Here is a 27,184-nt window from a genome sequence, read left to right on the forward strand (position 1 = left end):
TTGTCTAGATAATGGCTCGGTAAATATATCAGCAATTTGATCTTCCGTAGAGATGTAAGAAACCAAAAGTTGTCGAGTCGTCACACGCTCGCAGACAAAATGAAAATCAATCTCTACATGCTTGGTATGAGCATGAAAAATAAGATTTGTCATAAGATAAGTCGCTCCAATATTATCACACCATATTTTAGGCATAGCAGTTGGGAAAAAATGTAATTCTGAAAGAAAAGATTGTAGCCAAATAATTTCTGACGTTGCGTTAGCGATAACTTTATATTCAGCTTCATTACTTGAGCGAAAGACTATAGGTTGCTTCTTTGAAAGCCAGGAAACAAGATTTCGCCCAAGAAATATAGCATATCCACTAATAGAATGTCTATCTTCGAGAGATCCAGCTCAATCTACATCACTGTAGGCAATCAATTCTCGAGAAGACTGGTGATATAAAAAAAGACCATATAGAATAATGCCTTTAAGATATCGAAGAATTCTCTTAACACCTTCCCAATGATGTTCATGTTGGTTAATCCTAGGAAAACGTACCGGTTCCACTGTACAAAATTTTTGTACAAGTGTCGAACCTTTCCTTAAATAACCTATTGTGTTCTTTAGAAGTTAAATTAGGAATTGCAGACGGAACTTAACATCATTGATTCCAAATTTAACTTATCTGTTCTTAATGGTTTAGATTTGAATCGCAAGCGGAACTTAACACTATTGATTCAAACCTACCTAGATTATTAATTCCATAAATATTAATTTCCAAAATTGGCTTCCAGGACTGCATGACGAGGCACATGCCCTTCTTGGATATGGGAGCAACCCTAGCTTTTAAGGAAAGCTAATATTTATTTCCTTAAATAACTCTAGGTCAACCAAAAGGAACAATCGAAACACAAGTTCGAAAAAGAAGAAAACACAAATTTGAAAAACTAGATCTAATTGCCTCTTGTATTTAGAATTCTTACAAAAAGAAAAACTAGCATGATGCGGAAAACAATTGCTAATTATACCTTCTTTTTGTATGCTAATGACCTCAAGATCTTCTGTCGTATTCCTCGCCTCGCCTTGGACGTCGTGTGGGCGACGATCTTCCAAGATGAACACCACCCTAGAGAGTCCTTCTCCTCCTTGCAATATTCGGCCACCACCACCTCTAATAGAAAAGAGAGCAAAGGGAGAAGAGAAGGGAGAGGGCCGGCCACCAAAAGATCACCCAAGCAAAAGAATAAGAGTTGTGTCTCATGAAGCCCCCTTACCCCTTCTTTTATATTACTTGCCTAAGGCAAATAAGGAAAGATTTTAATAATTTTCCTTTTCCTTCCTATTGATTGAATTAATCATCAATCAATGGTTGAGATCAATCCTATTTGGTTTAGGATTGGGATTGATTTAATCCTATTGGTCGGCCCTTGCTTGGGAACCAAGCAAGGTGGCTGGCCACATTAAAAGGAAAAGAAAATTTTTTTTTAATATAAAATTTTACAAGATAAACTCTTATAAAATTTTACAAGCTCTCTTTCCTTAAGTAGGAGTTAAAAAAGGAAAGTTTCTAAAAATTAAGACCATGTTTTAAAATTTAAAAACTCTCTTATAAAATTTCCTTTTTTAACATGATGATAGAAAATTTTAATTTTAAAACTTATCTTCCTTTTTTCTTAAACCATGAGGATGGTTAAAAAGGAAAGTTTTAAAACTTTTAAAACTCTCTATTAAAACATGTGGCCAAATTCAAATTAGGAAAATTTTAAAAATTAAAATCTCTCTTTTAAAACTTATAGTTTTCTACAAAGAGAAGATTTTAAAAATTTAAAACAACCCTCCCTTTTTGAATTATTGTGGCCGGCCCCTACAAGCTTGGTCACCAAGCTATAGGGCCGACCCCTTCAAGTGGATATGGCCGGCCATTGCTTGGTCACCAAGCAATGGTCCGGCTCCCTTCTTGGACACCAAGAAGAGCATTTCATTTGGATGGACTTGAGGCTATAATGAGGCTACGACAGGGATCTAGAGGAGAAATTGGTTTTGTCCTTCCGATGAGCTTGAGTATCCCGTGTTCGCCCCGAACACACAACTCAAGTTCATCGATAACAACTCATTCCACTAAAGAGTTATTACCGCACTACCACACCAATCCCAAATTACATTATGGGCTCCTTCATATCATGAGTGTGTTAGTCTCCCTGTGTTTAAGATTATGAATGTCCACTAATTAAGTAAATTACTGACAACTCACTTAATTAATATCTAGCTCCAAGAGTAGTACCACTCAACTTTATTGTCATGTCGGACTAAGTCCACCTGCAGGGTTTAACATGACAATCCTTATGAGCTCTTCTTGGGGACATTCTCAACCTAGATAACTAGGACACAGATTCCTTCTATAATCAACAACACACACTATAAGTAATATCATTTCCCAACTTATCGGGCATATTGATTTATCGAGCTAAACCTCACCCTTTGATAAATCAAAGAAATAAATATTAAATATATGTGCTTGTTATTATATTAGGATTAAGAGCACACACTTCCATAATAACTAAGGTTTAGTTCTTTTACTAAGTCAGTACAAAAGAACATACCTAAATGATCCTACTCAATACACTTAAAGTGTATTAGTGTAATTTATTAGTTAAGATAAACTAATACTTAATTACACTACGACTATACTGATAGTTTGTTCCTTTCTATCTTAGTCGCGAGCAACTGTTTATAATTTATAGAGAACCGACAACATGATCTTCTGAGTGTGACACCACACTCCATGTTGTCTACTATATAAATTAATTGAACAATTACATTTAATAAATAAATGCAGATATTGACCAATATGATTCTTTTATTTTAGCAAATAAATGTTTACAAAAGCTAGGCTTTTAGTATACACTCTAACAATCTCCCACTTATACTAAAAGACTAAGCTGTCATATCTGTTGCCTTACATCTGATTCCCATCCCCTCCACATGCCGATCAAAAGCTTTTGCCGGAAGGGCCTTTGTGAAAGGATCTGCTAGGTTATCTTCTGATGCAATCTTGGTGACGACAACTTCTCCTCGCTTGACGATGTCTTGTATCAGGTGGTACTTGCGCTCTATGTGTTTACTTGCCTTATGAGCTCGTGGTTCCTTCGAGTTTGCAACTGCACCACTATTATCACAATAAATTGTGATGATCTTGGGCAGACCAGGAATCACATCTAAATCCATTAGAAAGTTCCTGAGCCATACAGCTTCTTTGGCTGCCTCAGAGGCTGCCACATACTCAGCTTCCATGGTCGAGTCCGAGACACATTTCTGCTTAACACTCCTCCATGCAATGGCTCCACCTCCTAGAGTAAACACATAGCCTGACGTAGACTTACTATTATCCCTATCTGATTGGAAATCCAAATCCGTGTAACCCACAGGGAGCAAATCGTCTGCTTGGTAAACTAGCATATAATCTCTAGTCTTTCTCAGGTACTTTAATATATGCTTTACAGCAGTCCAATGTCCTTGTCCAGGGTTACTCTGATATCTGCTAACCATGCCCACGGCAAAACAGATATCAGGTCTCGTACACAGCATTGCATACATAAGGCTTCCTACGGCCGATGCATATGGAACTGCCTTCATGTCCTCAATCTCCTTTGACGTCTTTGGAGACATCTCTTTAGATAAGGCTACTCCATGCCTGAAAGGTAAGAAACCTTTCTTGGAGTTCTGCATGCTAAAACGAGCAAGGATCGTATCTATATATGAAGCTTGGGATAGACACAACATTCTTTTCTTGCGATCCCTTATTACTTTAATCCCAAGAATGTGTGCACATTCTCCTAAGTCCTTCATATCAAATTGTTTGGACAACCATACCCTTACGTCTGATAATACCTTGACATTGTTGCCAATTAACAAAATATCATCTACGTATAGTACAAGAAATACCACTACGTTTCCGTTACACAAGACTCATCCGGACACTGTATAAATCCATATGACTGGATTACTTCATTAAACCGGATGTTCCAAGATCTTGAAGCTTGCTTCAATCCGTAAATGGACCGATTAAGCTTGCATACTAGATGCTCTTTGCCTTTTTCAATGAACCCTTCTGGTTGCTTCATATGGATGTTTTCTTCAAGACTTCCGTTAAGGAAAGCAGTCTTGACATCCATTTGCCAAATCTCATAATCCATATGAGCAGCAATGGATAAGAGTATCCGGATAGACTTAAGCATGGCTACCGGCGAAAAAGTCTCCTCATAGTCGATTCCCTCTTTCTGAGTATACCCTTTCGCAACAAGTCTTGCTTTGAAGGTTTCTACCTTCCCATCTGTCCCTCTTTTCCTTTTGTAGATCCACTTGCATCCAACGGCTTTTACACCATCAGATGGTTCTACTAGCTCCCAGACCTTATTAGAATACATAGATTCTATTTCGGAATTCATTGCCTTTTGCCAAGATACTGCATCTATATCTTGGAGTGCTTCATCATATGTCCGGGGATCAGGTTCATGTTTACCTGGGATGAAGTCTGAAGACTCACCCAAAAACATGAATCTCTCAGGTTGCCTCACAACCCTCCCACTACGACGAGGCACCGTCTGTGGTTGTGTATCATGTGTGACACGTGTTGCAGTCTCTTGTGGTACTTCATCTTGAACTGTTGGTACTGAAGTTGACGTGCCTTCTCTAACTATTTCACTCATGGGCTTATGGTTCATTACATAATCTTCTTCTAAAAATCGAGCATTGGTGCTAACAATGATCTTCTGATTTTTAGGATTATAAAACAAACCACCTTTCGTTCCCTTTGGATATCCCACAAACAGACAAACTTCTGTACATGATTCCAACTTGTCAGTATCTCCTTTCAGCACATGTGCTGGACTACCCCATATCGGGATATGATTCAGACTAGGCTTACGCCCATTCCATAATTCCACGGGTGTAGAAGGAACTGTTTTTGAAGGTACCATATTCAGAATGTACACAGCTATTTCTAAAGTATATCCCCAAAACGAATTTGGTAATTCTGAATAACTCATCATCGATCTAACCATTTCCATAAGAGTCCTATTCCTTCGTTCTGTCACACCATTCTGTTGGGGTGTACCAGGTGCAGTCAATTGGGATTGAATCCCGACTTCTGATAAGTAATTCCTAAACTCTCCAAAGAGGTATTCGCCACCACGGTCAGACCGTAGTGTCTTGATACTTTTACCAAGACGTTTCTCCACATCAGCCCTATATTCTTTGAACTTGTCAAAGCATTCAGACTTGCGGCGCATCAGGTAAATGTATCTGTATCTTGAATAATCGTCTATAAAGGAGACGAAGTATTCATAACCACCTCTTGCTTGAATAGACATAGGACCACATAAATCAGAATGAACCAGTTCTAACGCATCTTTGGCTCTATACCCCTTGGCCTTAAAAGGTCTCTTGGTCATTTTACCTTCTAAGCAGGATTCGCATGTTGGAAAGTTTTCCAACTCTAATGAACCCAAGAGTCCATCGGCTACAAGCCTTTGAATCCTACTTAAGTTAATATGTCCAAGCCTTAGATGCCAAAGATATGTTTGGTTCATTTCCGAAGGTTCTTTCCTCTTATTAGAGTTAGAAGATGTGTTATTAATTTCCATATTTTGCTTTGTGGGAGAAATTGGATTTAAAGTGTATAAATTGCCAACCAATGCACCAGAACAGATAATCACCTTATTTCTCTTTATAATGACATTGTTACTAAAAGAGACTGAATATCCATCTAAATACAGTTTAGAAACTGAAATTAAATTCTTTCTAAAACTGGGTACATAAAGACAATTTCTTAAAATCAAATTTCTATTCCTATCAAAAAATAAGTAGACATCTCCCACTGCAACAGCCGCCACCTTAGTAGCATTGCCCATGTAGACAGTTATCTCTCCTTCAAATAGTTGTCGGGTTTCCTGAAACCCCTGCAAAGAATTGCAGACATGATCAGTGGCTCCCGTATCTACACACCAGGTGCTGGTAGATAACACCGCTAAACATGTTTCAACTACTAGAGTATGAGATATACCTTTATTATTCTGGTTCCTATGAGGACAGTCCTCTTTCCAATGTCCAGACTGCTTGCAGATGAAGCACTTGCCCTTCGGCTTCTTCATTCCAGCTTTTTGTCCTGTACTCTTAAGTTTATTCACCTTCTTTGCTGAAAAGACCTGTTTCTTCTTCTTCTTGCCTTTCGACTTAGAAGTAGAACCATTTTCAGCATAGTGAATCTGAGAACTGTGACGAAATATTCCTTCTGCAGCCTGTAGTTATGTCAGAAGTTCCACCAACGTATACTCTCTTTTGTTCATGTTATAATTCAGGCGGAACTGCTCAAAACTTCTGGGTAGCATTTGGAGAATTATATCGTCCTGGGTTTCCCCATCGATTTCTCCTCCAAGGACTTGTATTTCGTTCAGATAAGCTATCTTTTTGAGGATATGTTCCCTTACGGGTGTCCCCTCAGACATGGTGGCTGTCATTAGCTTCCTCATTGCCTCTTGCCTAGCAGTCTGACTCTGGTGCCCAAAGAGTTCTTTGAGATTGTTCATTATATCATAAGTTGTTGGTAAATCTTGATGCTGATGTTGCAATACATTTGACATAGATGCCAAAATGTAACACCGCGCCATCTCATCAGTTTTTACCCATTTCTTATGATACTCAATCTCCTCTGGGGTAGAGTCACCGTCAGGTGCTTCAGGGCATGCCTCAGTCAGTACAAACTTATAGCTTTCAGCAGTAAGAACAATGTCCAGGTTTCTTTTCCAATCAATATAATTGGGACTAGTAAGTTTGTTCTCTTTCAGTATAATGGCTAGTGGGTTGAAAGTCATCCTAAGAATCATAAAAAAACTTTGGTCAAGACTCTAAATTTAGAATAATATTGATTCCTCAAACAATACTATTTTAAATTAACCAACACCTCAAATTACCGTGAATATTGCATGCCACGTTAGTGTGGACGTATACAAATTCAACATTTGTAAGAGGAGGGTGTGGCCCATTAATTTTATTATCTTGTCATCCTAACTTTATGACAAATAAAATTAATAGTTGGTTTTACTTTGGTCATACAATACAATAGCAGTGACTCTGTTGGGGAGGATACTATTGAATGTGTCTAAGTGTATACCATTACTTGATACTAAATCCATTAAATAGGATTGTGCCCCTTCAGTTGGAGAAGATCATACGCTCCTAAATAATTTCCTATAACCATCCATAAAAGGAAGTTTGATCTAGTGATCCGCAACAAACCCATCCGTTGTGGAGGGAGGCACTCAGAGCCAACACGCAAGCTTGTTGCATCACTTACAAACCAGTAATGGAGACCATGGGATTTATTAAAATCCCTCTCCCACTTAGTTATTTAAAATTGAGGATTTTAACCTATGCTAGCATACATCACATGCATATTAATATCACAGTAAATAAAAGCAATAAATTTGGAAATTAATTTTCCAACTATTATAGCTTTTTCCTTCACTATCTTCGGTATGCTCCAACCCTAGCTGCTGTCATCTTTAGCCACCGCCATCGGGTCGAGTCATCCATCTTGCTTCTTATTCCGCTGCGCCTCTGGTGCTCCAAATGTACCACGCCTCGCAAGAATCCGATTCGCGACAAGAAAAGAATTTTACATATATCGATCCTATATTCCTCGAGGGAATGTACATGTAATCTAGATCGAAAAATAAAATTCTAAAATATAATACAGCTCCTGCTGTATTTTATACATACAATCATGCACACAAATAATGCCCTTGACATGTCCAAGGGTCCAATCTCACATAATAACAATAAACCATAATAGTTGGAGCCTGCAACCAAAGAGTTAGCACATCCTACTATTTTCCTGCCTAAATTATGCATGACATGTGCATAACCTATTTGAATTCTAAAAATACACAGAGGCAAACCCTAGCTTTGATACCAATTGTTGGTTAATCCTAGGAAAATGTACCGGTTCCACTGTACAAAATTTTTGTACAAGTGTCGAACCTTTCCTTAAATAACCTATTGTGTTCTTTAGAAGTTAAATTAGGAATTGCAGACGGAACTTAACATCATTGATTCCAAATTTAACTTATCTGTTCTTAATGGTTTAGATTTGAATCGCAAGCAGAACTTAACACTATTGATTCAAACCTACCTAGATTATTAATTCCATAAATATTAATTTCCAAAATTGGCTTCCAGGACTGCATGACGAGGCACATGTCCTTCTTGGATATGGGAGCAACCCTAGCTTTTAAGGAAAGCTAATATTTATTTCCTTAAATAACTCTAGGTCAACCAAAAGGAACAATCGAAACACAAGTTCGAAAAAGAAGAAAACACAAATTCGAAAAACTATTTCGAAAAACTAGATCTAATTGCCTCTTGTATTTAGAATTCTTACAAAAAGAAAAACTAGCATGATGCGGAAAACAATTACTAATTATACCTTCTTTTTGTATGCTAATGACCTCAAGATCTTCTGCCGTATTCCTCGCCTCGCCTTGGACGTCGTGTGGGCGACGATCTTCCAAGATGAACACCACCCTAGAGAGTCCTTCTCCTCCTTGCAATATTCGGCCACCACCACCTCTAATAGAAAAGAGAGCAACAAAGGGAGAAGAGAAGGGAGAGGGCCGACCACCAAAAGATCACCCAAGCAAAAGAATAAGAGTTGTGTCTCATGAAGCCCCCTTACCCTTTCTTTTATATTACTTGCCTAAGGCAAATAAGGAAAGATTTTAATAATTTTCCTTTTCCCTTTTTATTTTCCTTTTCCTTCCTATTGATTGAATTAATCATCAATCAATGGTTGAGATCAATCCTATTTGGTTTAGGATTGGGATTGATTTAATCCTATTGGCCGGCCCTTGCTTGGGCACCAAGCAAGGTGGCCGGCCACATTAAAAGGAAAAGAAATTTTTTTTTAATATAAAATTTTACAAGCTAAACTCTTATAAAATTTTACAAGCTCTCTTTCCTTAAGTAGAAGTAAAAAAGGAAAGTTTCTAAAAATTAAAACCATGTTTTAAAATTTAAAAACTCTCTTATAAAATTTTCTTTTTTAACATGATGATAGAAAATTTTAATTTTAAAACTTATCTCCCTTTTTTCTTAAACCATGAGGATGGTTAAAAAGGAAAGTTTTAAAACTTTTAAAACTCTCTATTAAAACATGTGGCCAAATTCAAATTAGGAAAATTTTAAAAATTAAAATCTCTCTTTTAAAACTTATAGTTTTCTACAAAGAGAAGATTTAAAAAATTCAAAACAACCCTCCCTTTTTGAATTATTGTGGCCGGCCCCTACAAGCTTGGTCACCAAGCTATAAGGTCGGCCCCTTCAAGAGGATATGGCCGGCCATTGCTTGGTCACCAAGCAATGGTCCAGCTCCCTTCTTGGACACCAAGAAGAGCCTTTCATTTGGATGGACTTAAGACTATAATGAGGCTACGACAGGGATCTAGAGGAGAAATTGGTTTTGGCCTTCCGATGAGCTTGAGTATCGCGTGTTCGCCCCGAACACACAACTCAAGTTCATCGATAACAACTCATTCCACTAAAGAGTTATTACCGCACTACCGCACCAATCCCAAATTACATTATGGGCTCCTTCATATCATGAGTGTGTTAGTCTCCCTGTGTTTAAGATTATGAATGTCCACTAATTAAGTAAATTACTGACAACTCACTTAATTAATATCTAGCTCCAAGAGTAGTACCACTCAACTTTATTGTCATGTCGGACTAAGTCCACCTGCAGGGTTTAACATGACAATCCTTATGAGCTCCTCTTGGGGATATTCTCAACCTAGATAACTAGGACACAGATTCCTTCTATAATCAACAACACACACTATAAGTAATATCATTTCCCAACTTATCGGGCATATTGATTTATCGAGCTAAACCTCACCCTTTGATAAATCAAAGAAATAAATATTAAATATATGTGCTTGTTATTATATTAGGATTAAGAGCACACACTTCCATAATAACTAAGGTTTAGTTCTTTTACTAAGTCAGTACAAAAAGAACTTACCTAAATGATCCTATTCAATACACTTAAAGTGTATCAGTGTAATTTATTAGTTAAGATAAACTAATACTTAATTACACTACGACTATACTGATAGTTTGTTCCTTTCTATCTTAGTCGTGAGCAACTGTTTATAATTTATAAAGAACTGACAATATGATCTTCTAAGTGTGACACCACACTTCATGTTGTCTACTATATAAATTAATTGAACAATTACATTTAATAAATAAATGCAGATATTGACCAATATGATTCTTTTATTTTAGCAAATAAATGTTTACAAAAGCTAGGCTTTTAGTATACACTCTAACAGTTCAGTAGGAGCATGCATGAATTGACAGACATGATTCACAGCAAAGCAATATCGGGTTGTGTAATTGTGACATATTATAGGCACCAACAATACTACGGTAGATCTGGGGGTCAAACATTGAAGAGGAGGTTGAAGGTGCAGTGAAACTACCCTCAATGATCGATATGGAGATAGGACGTGCACCATCCATTTTAGCTTGTTGTAGGAGTCCGGTAATATATTTGCTCTGAGAGAGAAGACAACCTTTAGTATGTGAGAGAAACTCTATGTCAAGGAAAAAATTAGCATTGCCAAGATCTCGAATAGGAAACTCTTGATGGAGAAGATGTAGTAAAATAGTAATATCATTTTGATCACTACCAGTTATTAATATATCGTCTACATAAATCAGAACAAATATTAAAAACTCCTCATGTCATTTGTAGAATAGGGAAGAGTCTGTTTTTGAGCCTGAAAATCCCTGAGTATGAAGCTAGGTGATAGACAATGAAACCATGCGCGAGATGCTTGTCAAATACCATATAAAGACTTCTAAAATTGACACACATGTTGTGGAAGTTGCGGGTGGATAAATCTAGGAGGTTGCTCCATATAAACAGTTTCTTCAAGGTGTCCATGAAGGAAAGCATTGGAAACATCCAATTAGCGTATTGACCAATTAGAGCTAACAGCTATAGATAGTAGTAATCTGATAGTTGTAATTTTGACGACGAGACTAAAAGTATCATTGAAGTCAATACCTGGTTGTTGATTAAAGCCTTTAGCAACAAGGCGAGTTTTGTAACTTTCAATAGAACCATATACACGATACTTAATTTGGTAAACTCATTCAGAGCCCACAATGTTTATAGATGGGGTACGAGGAACTAAGCTCCAGGTTGCATTACGAAGAAGAGCATCAAATTCTGTAGCCATCGCAGCATGCCAATTTGGATCTTTGACTGCCTGTGTAAAACTAGAAGATTCAACACAATTTGCAGAAGCAAGAAGAGCACGTAGAAGAGAATAACGAGTGGAAACTGGCTGACATCGTGCATAAATATCGCTTAGAGGAAGCATCCGCTAAGGAATATCATCATCAGAGCTACTCGGAGATGAGTGGTCAGATGGATGAGAATCAGAACTAGAGAGTGGATCACCACTAGCTGCTGAATCTACAGGAATTTATGAAGATGGAGCAGGACCCAAGATATCATCCCCCCTTGTTCTTTCAATATGTCCTGATGGAGCAATCTATGGGGATTCTAGTATATTACTCGGTGATATTAGAAAAGGTGTCTCGATTATCTGAAGGAGGATCCGAGGTAGCAACTGCAAACGGAAAAAGAGATTCATCAAAAGTAACATGTCGAGAAATATATATCCGTCCGGTCAAAATATGGAGGCAACAATACCCATGATGCAAATTACTATAACCAAGGAAAACACATTGTTTAGAGCGAGGGTTTAACTTGTGTTTAGAGTAAGGTCGTAGCCAAGGATAACATGTGCAACCAAAGATACGGAAGAAAGAGTAATATGGAGAACGATTATAAAGTATTTCCAAGAGACACTTGTTTTGAAATAGTGTAGTGGGTAAACGATTGATAAGGTAGACTGCGGTTTGGACAGCGTCATCCCAAAATTTAAGTGGAACTGAGACATGATTAAGAAGAGCTAAGGCAGTTTCAACCACATCATGATGTTTTCTTTCAGCAGATCCATTTTGTTCAGGAGTGTGGGGATAAGAGACTCGATGGAGGATGCCAGAAGAAGTAAGATGACGATGAAGTGATTGATACTCTCCTCCCCAATCAGAATAAAAGGAGAGTATTTTATGATCAAAATATCGCTCGACATGCTTTTGAAAACAACAAAAAATATCAAAGAGATCATATTTTCTTTTCATAGGAAAAATCCAAGTGAACTTGCTAAAGTTATCAATAAAAATAACATAGTAAAGAAAATCTTGATTAGAAAGAATAAGAGCAAGACCCCATACATCAGAGTGAATAATTTCTAAAGAAAAACTACAGTTACGAGTAGAGGAAACAAAAGGTAGTTTATGAGATTTCGCTTTCATACAAGCTTCACATAAATGAGATGATGACGCCAAAGAAGTTGGTAAACCAAAATGATTAATAATATTCCAAACAAGACGTAGAGACGGATGACCAAGATGTGCATGCCACGAGAATTTATCCGTGCATTGTCCAACAAAGGTTTTGAGAGAGGTGGGTTGAAGATGATACAGACCATTTTTAGTGTCCCCCTGGAGTATAATAGTTCCTGTCATGGGATCCTTCACAAGACAATGATTAAGATGAAATTCAAAAAACACATTATTATCAAGAGCAAACTGATGGGCGGAAAGCAAGTTTTTAGTAATAGAAGAAACATGAAGAGTGTTGCGCATGTAAAAAGTATGACCATATAAACGAAAGGATGTGTTTCCAATGTGAGCAATTTGCAAACTTGAGCCATTGCTTATTTGTATCATGTTGGATCCATGGTAAGGTGAAGCTTCTGTACGAATATTATACTCCAGTGTAACATGATGAGTTACTCCAGAATACGGATGTCATCCTGGGATTTCAGGAACTGATGACGTTGCATTAGGAGGGACAGATGCCTATTGAGTACTAGATTGCCAAGATGAGGGAGGGGGTCGACTTGCTGATACAAGTCCTCCTTGAAAATTTGAATCATATATTTTATAACAATTTTAAGTGTAATGACCATAATTGAAGCAAATCTGACAGCGTCCTCGACCTCGACCTCTACCTTGACCTCGACCTCAACTCCGGCCTCTGAAACCTCCAAACTGATTTTGTTGACCATATTGGAAAGGAGGCTGATTATGTTGATTAGGTTGTGGAGCCCTGCTAATAATGTGTGTCGATAAAGATAGAGAATATGACATTCTTTGATATTGTATTTGTAGAAGTTGTTCATGAGATGATAACATACCATGAAGCATTTCAAGTGACACTTGATCCATGCGAGTCGTCACACTGGGAACAAAGCTATCATATTGAGGACCTAAACCTGCAAGAACATGCATTAATAGTTCTGGATCAGAGACTGGATTCCCAATTGTAGTTAGGTTATTGGCAATGGTCTTTACTGATTGCATAGAGTCGTTGATGGAGGAATCTGTTGAATTTTATTTTAAATTCAAAGCATTTTTTTTTTGTGTTTTTAGTCTCACATTACTAAGTGGAGAAGCTTGGAAGGGCTTATATAGGAAGTCCTTCCATCCTTGCTTAGCAATGATAAGAGGACCTACACGCATGCGCGGGCCAAGCCCAAATGGAGTGGATTTGGGAGCCGGAAATCCATAAACCGGGCGTCACGTGCGCGATTAACGCGCGCAGGGGGGGTGCAAATCCCCAGCCCGTGGGCCTTGCGCTCACGGGTGGCCCGGTCTATTTTTGCTGGTTTGGTTCAGTCTGAACCAAACCAGTTTGGTTTCCGGTTCTGGTTCGGTCTGAACCAAAACCAAACCAGAGTTTGGTTCCGCGTGTGAGGAAGGGACGCTGACTTCGGTTTTGGTCCGCGTGAGGAAGCGAAGCAGCGCTTCGGTTCTGTCCGCGTCGCGTGAGGATGTGAAACAACGCATCCAGCGCATCCGCGTATGAGAAGAGGAAGCAGAAGCAAAGTGTGCGTCCCTTCCTCTGCGTTGCTTCAAGTGTATAAATACACTTCCTCACCTCCTTCTCAACACACTCCAGAAAGCAAAGCATTCCTTCTCCCTTGCTTTCTACTTCTTCTTCCCTTCTTTCTGAGTTCTGAGGCTTGGTTTGCGATCTGAGGTTGAGTCCGAGTGCGACGCTCGTTTTGGAGTGCACCTACGAGCGACGCGAGCGGTTGTCGGATCTTGGGAGGATTTTTGCTGGAGAGCCTCTGCACCGTGGGCGGCAATCAATTCTCTAAAGACAGTCGGCACGTCCGACGCTTCAACCGGAGATACACAATTTCTTAACCCTTACTATTATTAACGTTTATTGCATGCTCGTCATTTATTGGTGCAATTATAGATTACTGTATTAGCGTAATTAGTTCTATTACAATTTTAGAGAATTGATTGTAGCATCAATAAACATGATGAACGATAGGGTAATGGGGTCTGATGAGGCTAGCACCCGACCCGAAAGATTTTTCGGGCAAAACTTCAGACGTTGGCAACAACGAATGAAATTTTAGCTTACTACGCTAGGGCTATTCTCCGTTATAGAAACAAACCCTCCTTCACCCAATGAAGAGGAACCTGCCCATAGTGCTGCCTTAGAGAGGTTTAAACAAAGGGATTATCTCTGCCATGGGAGAATCCTATCTGCCCTCTCAGACGCACTATTTGATGTGTACTGTTCAACCGCTTCAGCTAAAGAGCTGTGGAAATCTTTGGATAAAAAATACAACTCTGAAGATTCTGGTTTAGAAAAGTACACTGTGGTAAAATTCCTAAACTTCAAAATGGTTGAAGGCAAATCTGTGATAGAGCAGACACATGAATTCCAAGTCCAAATTCATGGTCTTGCTGAAAGAGATATGCCATTACCTGAAAAATTTCAGGTCTTGTCAATCATCGAAAAATTGCCTCCGAGTTGGGAAGATTTTGGCATGACTCTTAAACATCGGAGAGATAAAATCTCTCTCGAAGATTTGATGATTGCCTTAAATATCGAAGAAGAACATCGGAAGCAACATAAAAATGATGATACAAGAATGCTTATGGATTTTATTCTAAAAGCGAATGTAGTAGTCTCATCTGACAAGAAGAAATTCAAAAAATAGAAAATGAAAAATAAGATGAAACCCAACCCAAAGGTTCAAAAGAAAACTGGAACCAAACCTAAGCCTTGCTGGGCATGTGGACAGGCTGGACATTATGCCAAATTCTGCCCTAAGCGAAAGGACAAGGAGAAAAACCAAAGCAGGCACAAGTAAATGTCGTGACTGCTAGTGACGACACCAGCGATAGGTTTGTTACCTTCAATGAATGGTTAGTTGATACAGGTGCTAATGTACACTGTTATGCTGATCGCTCAGCCTTCCTTACTTATCAGGTAATTGAAGGCACTTCCGTGACCATGGGGAACCATTCTGCAGCCAGGATGTTTGGGATAGGACAAGTTGACCTGAGGTTCACCTCTGGAAAAGTCCTGTCACTGCATGAGGTGCATCACGTTCCAACGGTCCGTCGGAATTTGATTAGCGGATCAAAGTTAGTTCGTGCTGGTTATGAGTTGAACTTTAAATGTAATAAAGTTGTAATATTACATTTAGGAACCTTTATTGGAAAAGGTTACCTTAATGAAGGTTTATTTAAACTCAATGTAGAAAATGCTACTTTAAATAAATCTTCTGATATTGGTTGTTCATATAACATTGAGTCTTATGATCTGTGGCATGATAGATTAGGATATGTCAATTTTAATACCGTAAAAAGGATGATGAATCTTGACATGATCCCTAAGCATGCTATAAATGATAAGAAAAAATGTGAAATTTGTGTGCAATATAAATAACCTCGTAAACCCTTCAAATCAGTTGATAGAAATTCTGATATTTTAGAATTGATTCATACTAACTGTTGTAAGTTTAACGGTGTAATAACGAGAGATCATAAAAGGTATTTCATTACCTTCATTGATGATCACTCTCGTTATTGTTATGTTTATTTGCTAAAAACCAAGGATGAAGCTTTAGATAAATTTATGGTTTTTAAATCTGAAGCTGAGAATTAAACCGATAAAACTATTAAAAGGTTAAGGTCTGATAGGGGTGGAGAATTTACCTCAAACCTGTTTCAAAAATTTTGTCAAGATACAGGTATAATCCATGAGGTAACTGCTCCATATAGTCCTCAATCCAACGGTATAGTAGAACGAAAAAATCGAACCCTTGAAGATATGATTAATTCCATGTTAGGCAGTTCTGGGTTACCCAACTTTATGTGGGGGGAGGCTCTATACACTGCATGTCATGTGCTAAATAGAGTCCCAATGAAGTCAAGGGATAAAACCCCATATGAGCTTTGGAAAGACCGAAGGACAAGTTTGAAATACCTTAAAGTGTGGGGGTGCCTGGCAAAGGTACTAGTACCTGAACACAGAAGGAAAAAACTTGGTCCAAAGACCGTAGATGGTATCTTCTTGGGTTATGCTCAAAATAGTATTGCATATAGGTTCCTGATTATTAAATTAGAAATTCCTGAAATAGATGCAAATACTATTGTAGAACTTCACGATGTTACATTTTTTGAGGATATATTCCCTATGAAGACGAGAACACCTCAATCTAGTATTCCTACTAGAAATGAGCCTTCTTCCGTAGAGGTCCCACTATTCGTAGTGGGTACACCTTCCTCAAGTCACTCTAGACTAGATGAATCTAGTGAGTATATAGAACCAAGAAGGAGCAAGAGGCAACGTGTGTCTACGGATTTAGGCCAGGACTTTATCACCTATAATATAGAAGGTGATCCTGTGACATATAGAGATGCTATGGCTTCTCCTGAAGCTAAACACTGGAAAGAGGCTATTAAAAGTGAAATGGACTCTATTATCTCTAATGCCACTTGGGAGTTGGTAGATTTACCTCCTGGGTGTACCACTATAGGATGTAAATGGGTGTTTAAAAGAAAACTAAAACCTGATGGGTCAGTAGATAAATTCAAAGCCCGCCTAGTTGCTAAGGGATTCAAACAGAAAGAAGGGATTGACTATTTTGACACTTATTCTCCTGTTACCAGAATTACTACAATCTGAGTGTTAATAGAATTGGCGTCCATATATCATCTTGAGGTCCATCAAATGGATGTTAAAACGACATTCCTTAATGGAGATCTTGAAGAAGAGATATATATGGATCAACCTGAGGGATATGTAGTTTCTGGAAATGAGAACAAAGTCTGTAGGTTAGTCAAATCTCTTTATGGTTTGAAGCAAGCCCCAAAGCAGTGGCACGAAAAATTTGATAGAACTATGTTATCATTTGGCTTTGAAATGAATGACTCTGATAAATGTGTGTATGCTAAAATGAAAGGTGATAATTGTATTATCTTATATTTGTATGTAGATGATATTCTACTGTTTAGTTATAACATTTCTATTATTAATGAGACTAAGGCCCTCTTAAGTGGTAAGTTTGATATGAAGGATATGAGTTGTGCTGATATGATTTTAGGGCTGAAGTTGACTCGTTCAACTGATGGAATAGCAATTTCTCAATCACTCTATATTGAGAGAGTATTAGAGAAATATGACTATAGCCAAGTTAAATATGTAGTCACACCCTATGATCCTTCAAAAACTCTTCACAAGAATAAGAGTAGTGTGACAGTGTCTCAATTAAGATACTCACAAATAATAGGTAGTCTAATGTATTTAGCAAATTGTTCTAGACCTGATATTTCTTTTGCTATATCGAAATTGAGCAGGTTTACCAGTTGTCCGGACAGAACGCATTGGGATGCATTAGATAGAGTACTCAGATATCTGAAAGGCATTATATCCTTGGGCTTGTGGTATGGGAGATTCCCTGCAGTCCTGGAGGGATATAGTGATGCCAGTTGGATAGCTGACACTGCTGAGTGTAAAGGCGATACTGGTTATGTCTTTACACTTGGAGGCGATGCAGTTGCTTGGAGGTCTGTTAAATAGACGATTATAACCCGTTCTACATTTGAGGCAGAATTGTGTGCTTTGGATACCACAGTAACTGAAGCTGATTGGCTTAAGGGTCTTCTTTATGAAATTCCCTTAATGATGAAGCCAATACCTTCTATTTCAGTGCACTGTGATAATCAAACAACAATAGCTCAGATTAGAAGCTCCAAGTATAACTAGCAACAGAAGAGACATGTACGAATAAGATTGAAATCTATTCGTGAGCTAGTATCTCTAGGAGTGGTGTCATTGGACTTTGTAAGTTCAAAAGACAATATTGCTGATCCACTCACTAAAGGACTTGATTCTGAGAAAATCAAGAGATCCAGTAAGGGAATGGGACTGAGGCCTGTCCTGGTTTCATCTATAGCGGCAACCCAACCTATCTGATTGGAGATCCCAAAAAGTAGGTTCAATGTGGTACAAACAAGCTATAAGGGTGAAACGTAAGCATCAAATTGATTGAGATGTAATCTCATAGTTTCTTCCCTGGATAGATGCTTGACTGCAAGTAAGGATGAGCTTAGGAGCTCTTAATGAGTTCAAGGTCTTCATGACAGGATGCTTGCAGTACATCCTTGGAGAACTCACCTATGTAAGTGTAACTGTGAGGCCGCGGTGTGGGGGGTCTAGGCAACTCTCCTTAGCACTTATGAAACAAGATTCGGTAGCATGGCCGTAATGCACCAACCCAGAAGGATTCAACCGTCGCCAGTGATGAGTTGTTACCAATTGATCTTCACATATAAAAGGTTTAAGATCAAGACTCTGTTCTCTTCAAACCTATGTGAATAAGATTGGTGTACTTAGGTGAAAATTCAAACCGGAAGGTATTTTCACTGAAAGCTCATTGCAACCAAGCCCCAGAACATATCTTTGTTTTTGACTAAAATGATTTGAATTTGTGGGGGATGAAAATAGGTGCAACACGAGGACTTCCCAGGGGGTCACCCATCCTAGTACTACTCTCGCCCAAGCACGCTTAACTTCGGAGTTCTGATGGGATTCGGTGCATTAGTGCTGGTATGATCGAATCTCCTCTTTGTACAGACTGTAATTGTAGACGAAGTTAGAGAACTCGTGCTTGAGAGTGAAATGTAAAAGAATGCTCAAGAGCTTCCCAAACCTGACGCGAAATGTTGAGCCCAACGAGCATAGGAAGTATAGACTCAGTAATTGATGAAATTAACCAAGTCAAGACTAATTGATTCTTCTTAAACCAAATAGTATAGGACGAATTATCTTTTTGAGGTGAAGATAAACTACCATCAACATGATCAAGTAAATCATGAACACAAAGTAAAGGAAGAAATTATAATTTCCATAGTAAATAATTATCATGGTCAAATTTAACGGAGAAAGAAGGAACCATAGGAATTGAAAAAGAAGGATTTTGTGACGATGAAGAAATTTCAGTAGACTCAAGAGAAGATATTTTTTTTCTTCAATTAGAGATTATTTTTATTATTGTCATTATTTTTAATTGTCATTATTTTTTTACTTTACGTTTTTTTTAACATTACATTTTTAAATAATTTTTTTTTACATTTTCTCTTTTTAAACCATACGTTGTTTTTTTTATTTAACTTTACGTTTTTTTTCTCTCCTTTTTTTTTTTTTTTTTGTTGACTTCACTTTTTTTTTCCCTTTTTTGTTTTTCTTTACGCATTACGTTTTTTTTTAAAAAAAACTTTACATTTTTTTATTATTTTTTTACTTTACTAATAATATATATATATAATATTTTCAAAAATACATTTTTTTTACAATAACATATAACATTTTTTATTTTTATTTAGTTTTTATAATTTAAAATAAAATTTCCGTTATAAAAAATTTAGGGGTAATTTTGTCCCAAAGTATAAATATCGGAGGATATTTTTGGTCAAAAAATTTCGTTAACCCCAGAATAAAAAAAAATCACTTTTCTTAGGTTTTCCGATTCTATGTTACTGTTAGTGTATACTGAAAGTCTAAACTTTTGTAAACATTTATTTTGAATAAAGAATCACATTTAGTCAAATTATCTATATTTGTTTGTAGTTGTTCAATTAATTTATATTGTAGATAACATAGTATGTGGTGTCACATACAGAAGATAATGTTATCAGTACCTTATAAATTATAAACAGTAGCTCATAACCAAAATGGAAAGGAACAAACCATTGGAAGATCGTAGTGTAATTAGGTATTAGTTTATCTTGACTATATAATTACACTAGTACACTTAGAGTGTATTGAGTAGGACCATTAGAGGTCGTTTCTTTTATACTAACTTTATAAAGGAACAAAGACCTCAGTTATTATGGAAGTGTATGCTCTTAATCCTAATATAATAACAAGCACATATATTTGATATTTATTTCTTTAATCTATCAATAGGTGAGATTTAGTTTGATAAATCAATAAGCCCGATAAGTTGGGAAATGATATTACTTATAGTGTGTGTTGTTGATTATAGAAGGAAACTATGTCCTAATGATCTAGGTTGATAATATCCCCAAGAGGAGCTCATAAGGATTGTCATGTTAAAACCTGCAGGTGGACTTAGTCCAATATGACGATAAAGTTGAGTGGTACTACTCTTGGACTAAGATATTAATTAAATGAGTTGTCAGTAACTCACTTAATTAGTGGGCATTCGACATCTTAAACACAGGGAGATTAACACACTCATAATAAGAAGGAGCCCAAAAATATAATTTGGGATTGGTGCGGTAGTTCAATAATAGTTCTCTAGTGGAATGAATTATTATTGATAAAATTAAGTTGTGTGTTCGGGGCGAACACGGGATGCTTAATTTTATCGGGAGACCAAAACCAATTTCTCCTCTCGGTCCCTATCGTAGCCTCTTATTTATAGAGTATTATACCCACCTATACCCACCTTCATACCCATGATATAGGGGCCGGCCAAGCTAGCTTGAGGATCAAGCTAGGGCCGGCCAAGCCTTGGTTCATGGGTGGCCGGCCCTAGCTTGAACCCAAGCTTAGGTGGCCGGCCCCATTAAATTAGAAAAGAATTTTAATTTTAAAATTTTCTTATGTGGAAGATATAATTTATTAGAGAGAATTAAAATTAAAATATCTCTTCTACAAAAAGATTAAGAAAAGAGATTAGATCTCTTTCCTTATTTGTAGATTGGAAAGATATTTTATTTTTCTTCTTTATAAATTTTTTACATGTTGAAAAATTAAAATTATAAAAATTTCTTTTTATCAACCATGAAGAGATTTTAAAGGGAATTTTTTTTTAAAAAAAAAAAATTCCGAAGACAAATAAGGAATTTTAATTGTTGATTGAAATTGCCTTGTTTGCTCTGAATGATGTGGTCGGCCATGACATAAAGGATTAGGAAATTTTGTTTAATTTTTCTTAATTAATTCATGTCAAGGAAAGTTAAGGAAATTTTATTATAATTAAATTTCCTTATTTGCCAAAGCTAAGGATTATAAAAGAGGGGGTTTTGGGAGCCTTCAATGTGAACAACCTCTATTATTTTCTCCCTCTTTTTCTTCCTTGGTGTGGCCGGCCCTTCCCTTTCTCTTCTCTCCATCCTTGTGGCCGAACCTCTCATCCTCTCTTGGAGATCAAGTGGTGGTCGGATTCTAGCTTGGAGAAGAAGGAGAGAAAGCTTGCATCCCTTGGAGCATTGGTGGTGTTTTCTCTTCATCCTTCGAGGTGCTCTTGTTTGTGGCCGAACCTTGCAAGGAGGAGTAGAAGGTGCTTTGGTGGTTTCTTATCTCGGAAGATCATTGTCCACACAACGTCCGAGGTTAGAAGAGGAATATGGTAGAAGACCTAGAGGTTTTTGCTTGCAAAAGAAAAGGTATACTAGTATTTAATTTCCGCATCATACTAGTTTTATCTTCATGTAAAAATACCAAATACAAGAGGCATGCGATTCTAGTATTTCGAATTAGTTTTCGATGTTGTGTTCTTTTGTTTTTCTTTTCCTTGTGATTTGATTGCTCTTTTTGGTTGACCTAAAGTTATTTAAGGAAATTAAATATTAGCTTTCCTTAAAAGACTTTATCTAGGCGGTGGTGGTTGTTCCCATATCCAAGAAGGCTATGTGCCTCGCCATGCAGTCCTGGAAGATAATTTTGGAAATTAATATTTAATGATATTAATAACCTAGGTGATTTGGATCGAACGTGTTAAGTTCTGCAAAAGATCCAAGTCTAAACCTAAAAGAACAAATAAATTAAATTTTGGATCAAACGTGCTAAGTTTCGCAGGCGATCCAAGTTTAATTTAAAAGAACACATGGTAGCTAGGAAAAGGTTCAGACCTTTGTACAAAATTTTTATACAGTGGAACCATTAGGTTTTTCGAGTAGCAACCAACAATTCGTATCAGAGCTAGGGTTTTGCCTCTGCGTATTTGGTATTAGTTTAATTATGCACATGTCATACATAATTTAGGCAGTATAATAGTAGGATGTGCTAACTTTGTGGATGCAGGATCCAACTATTATGGCTTATAGTTATTATGTGTGTGATTGGACCCTTAGACATGTCAAGGGCATTTTATTGTGTGTGCATGATTGTATTATAAAATACAGCAGGAGCTGTATTTAGTTTTATTAGGATTTTGTTTTTTGATCTAGATACATGTACATTCCTTCGAGGAATATAGGATCGAAAAATGTAAAATTCTATTTATGTCGCGGATCGAATGTTGCAAGGCGTGGAACCTTTTGAGGACTAGAGGCACGGCGGAACAAGGAGCAAGATGGATGCGACAGCTAGACCCGGTGGCGGTGGCCAAAAATGGCAGCAGCTAGGGATGACAACACCGGAGGACAACAATAGATAAAAGCCATAATAGTTGAAAATTAGTTTTTCTATTTATTGCTTTTATATTGTGTTGTGTGTGCATGTTAGTATACATATTCAATAGGCTATCATAGTCAAAATTCCTTACTTTAAATAACTAAGTGGGAGAGGGATTTTAAATAAATTCCATGGTCTCCATTACTGGTTTGTAAGTGATGCAAACAAGCTTGCGCGTTGGCTCTGAGTGCCTTCCTCCATATCGGATGAGCTTGTTTGTGGATCACTAGAACAAACTTCCATTTTGGATGACTATAGGAAGTTAATTAAGAGCGTGTGATCTTCCCCATCGGAAGGGGCACAATCTTATTAATGGACTTAGTGTTAAGTAATGGTATACACTTAGGCACGTCTAATAGTATCCTCCCCATCGAAGTCACTGCTATTATTCGTGTGACCAAAGGATACCAACTATTAATTTTATTTGTCAAAAAGTTAGGTTGACAAGATAATAAAATTAATGGGTTAAACCCTCCTTTTATAAATGTTGAATTTGTATACGTCTACACTATCGTGGCATACAAAATTCACAGTGTTTTGAGGTGTTGGTTAATTTAAAATAGTATTGTTTGAGGAATCAATATTATTCTAAATTTAGAGTTCTGACCAAAAGTTATTTGTGATTCTTAGGATGACTTTCAACCCTCTGGCCATCATACTAAAAGAGAATAGACTTACTGGTCCTAATTACATAGATTGAAAAAGGAATCTGGACATTGTTCTTACTGCTGAAAGCTATAAGTTTGTATTGACTGAGCCTTTCCCTGAAGCACCCACTGGTGAATCTACCCAAGAGGAGATTGAATATCATAGGAAATGGGTAAAAACAGATGAGATGACACGGTGTTACATTTTGGCTTCAATGTCAAATGTATTGCAACACCAGCATCAAGATTTACCAACAACTTATGATATTATGAACAATCTCAAGGAACTCTTTGGTCACCAGGATCGGGCCTTTAGGCAAGAAGCCATGAGAAAGATAATGACAGCCACCATGCAAGAGGGTACTCCTGTGAGCGATCATATCCTAAAGATGATGACTTATCTAAACGAAATACAGATCCTTGGAGGAGAAATTGATAGGGAAACTCAGATCGATATGATCCTCCAAACGCTACCTAGAAGTTTTAAGCAGTTCTGCCTGAATTATAATATGAATAAAAGGATATATTCATTAGCGGAACTACTGACAGAACTTCAAGTAGCAGAAGGGTTATTTCGTCACAATTCTCAGATTCACTATGCTGAAAATGGCTCTACTTTTAAACCGAAAGGAAAGAAGAAGAAGAAACAAGTTAGCTCAGCAAAGAAGGTGAATAAATCTCAGAGTACAGGATCTAAAGCTGGAGTGAAGAAGCCGAAGGGCAAGTGCTTCATCTGCAAGCAGTCAGGGCATTGGAAGGCGGACTGTCCTCATAGGAATCAAAACAAAGGTATATCTCATGCTCTAGTTGTTTAAACATGTTTAGCGGTGTTATCTACCAGCACCTGGTGTGTAGATACGAGAGCCACTGATCATGTCTGCAATTCTTTGCAGGGGTTCCAGGAAACCCGACGACTAACTGAAGGAGAGATTACCGTCTACATGGGCAATGCTACTAAAGTGGCGGCTGTTGCAGTGGGAGACGTCTACTTATCTTTTGATAGAAATAGAAAATTGGTTTTAAAAAATTGTCTTTATGTATCCAGTTTTAGAAATAATTTAATTTCAGTTTCTAAACTTTTTTTGGATGGATATTCTGTTTCCTTTAATAACAATGTAGTTATAAAGAGAAATAAAGTGATTATCTGTTCTGGTGCATTAGTTGGCAATTTGTATACTTTAAATCCAATTTCTCCCACAAAGCAAAATATGAAAATTTATAACACATCTTCTAATACTAATAAGAGAAAACAACCTTCGGAGATGAACCATGCATATCTTTGGCATCTAAGGCTTGGTCATATTAACTTAAGTATGATTCAAAAGCTTATAGCCGATGGACTCTTGGGTTCATTAGAGTTGGAAAATTTTCCAACTTGTGAATCTTACTTGGAAGGTAAAATAACCAAGAGGCCTTTTAAGGCCAAGGGGTATAGAGCCAAAGAAGTGATGGAGTTGGTTCATTCTGATTTGTGTGGACCTATGTCTATCCAAGCGAGAGGTGGTTTTGAATATTTTGTCTCTTTTATTGACGATTATTCAAGATACAAATACATTTACCTAATGCGCCGCAAGTCCGAGTGCTTTGATAAGTTCAAAGAGTATAAGGCTGATGTCGAAAAACGACTAGGTAAAAGTATCAAGACACTACGATCTGATCGTGGTGGTGAATACCTTTTAGGAGAGTTTAGGAATTACTTATCAGAGGTTGGGATTCAATCCCAATTGTCCGCACCTGGTACACCCTAACAGAATGGTGTGCCAGAACGAAGGAATAAGACTCTTATGGAAATGGTTAGATCGATGATGAGTTATTTAGAATTACCAAATTCATTTTGGGGATACGCTCTGGAAACGACAGCGCACATTCTGAACTTAGTACCTTCTAAATCAGTATCTTCTACTCCCACAGAATTGTGAAATGGGCGAAAGCCCAGTCTAAGACATATTCGGATTTGGGGTAGTCCTGCACATGTGCTGAAAACCAGATGCTGATAAGTTTAGAATCTCGTACAAAAGTTCGCGTGTTTGTGGGTTATCCCAGAAGAACGAAAGGTGGTTTATTTTATAGGCCTAAAGATCAGAAGGTCATTGTTAGCACCAATGTCCAGTTTTTAGAAGAAGACTATATAATGGATCACAAGCCCAGTAGCAAAATTGTTTTAGAAGAACTTAGAGAGGACACATCTACTTTAGTACCAATAGTACAAGATGAAGTACCACAAGAGACTGCAACACGTGCCACACATGATACACAACCACAGACGGTGCCTCGTCGTAGTGGGAGAGTTGTAAGACAACCTGAGAGATTCATGTTTTTGGGAAAATCTTCAGACTTGATCCCGGGTAAACATGAACCTGATCCCCGAACATATGACGAAGCACTCCAAGATATAGATGCAGCATCTTGGCAAAAGGCAATGAATTCTGAAATAGAGTCTATGTACTCTAATAAGGTCTGGGAGCTTGTAGAACCACCTGATGGTGTAAAAGTAGTTGGATGCAAGTGGATCTACAAAAGGAAAAGAGGGACAGACAGGAAGGTAGAAACCTTCAAAGCTAGACTTGTTGCGAAAGGGTACACTCAGAAAGAGGGAATCTATTATGAGGAGACCTTTTCACCGGTAGTCATGCTTAAGTCTATCCGGATACTCTTATCCATTGCTGCTCATATGGATTATAAGATTTGGCAAATGGATGTCAAGACAACTTTCCTTAATGGAAGTCTTGAAGAGAACATCCATATGAAGCAACCAGAAGGGTTCATTGAAAAAGGCAAAGAGCATCTAGTGTGGAAGCTCAATCGGTCCATTTATGGACTGAAGCAAGCTTCAAGGTTTTGGAACATCCGGTTTAATGAAGTAATCCAGTCATATGGATTTATTCAGTGTCCGGATAAGTCTTGTGTATACAAGAAGTGTAACGGAAACGTGGTGGTATTTCTTGTACTATACGTAGATGATATTTTGTTAATTGGTAATAATGTCAAGGTATTATCAGACATAAGGGTATGGTTGTCTAAACAATTTGATATGAAGGACTTAGGAGATTGTGCACACATTCTTGGGATCAAAGTAATAAGGGATCGCAAGAAAAGAATGTTGTGTCTATCCCAAGCTTCATATATAGATATAATCCTTGCTCGTTTTAGCATGCATAATTCTAAGAAAGGTTTCTTATCTTTTAGGCATGGAGTAGCTCTATCTAAAGAGATGTCTCCGAAGACATCAAAGGAGATAGAGGACATGAAAGCAGTTCCTTATGCTTCGGCTGTGGGAAGCCTTATGTATGCAATGCTATGTACGAGACCTGATATCTGTTTTGCAGTGGGCATGGTTAGCAGATATCAGAGTAACCCTGGACAAGGACATTGGACTGCGGTAAAGCATATATTAAAGTACCTGAGAAGGACTAGAGATTATATTCTAGTTTACTAAGCAGACGATTTACTCTCTGTGGGTTACACAGATTCAGATTTCCAATCGGATAGGGACAACAGTAATTCTACATCAGGCTATGTGTTTTCTTTAGGAGGTGGAGCCATTGCATGGAGGAGTGTTAAGCAGAAATACGTTTCGGACTCAACCATGGAAGCTGAGTATGTAGCAGCCTCTAAGGCAGCTAAAGAAGCAGTATGACTCAGGAACTTTCTAATGGACTTAGATGTGATTCCT

General features: G+C 37.6%; 1 non-coding gene across 1 annotated transcript; it reads right to left on the reverse strand.

Moving 5' to 3' along the window:
• Nucleotides 1-18,943: 18,943 nt before the first annotated feature.
• On the reverse strand, nt 18,944-19,062 carry LOC122044471. Its single transcript, XR_006129570.1, has one exon. It is a non-coding gene; the product is annotated as a 5S ribosomal RNA (ribosomal RNA).
• Nucleotides 19,063-27,184: the final 8,122 nt, after the last annotated feature.

This window comes from Zingiber officinale, chromosome 2A (assembly GCF_018446385.1).
Source record: "Zingiber officinale cultivar Zhangliang chromosome 2A, Zo_v1.1, whole genome shotgun sequence".
Taxonomy (NCBI): Eukaryota; Viridiplantae; Streptophyta; class Magnoliopsida; order Zingiberales; family Zingiberaceae; genus Zingiber; species Zingiber officinale.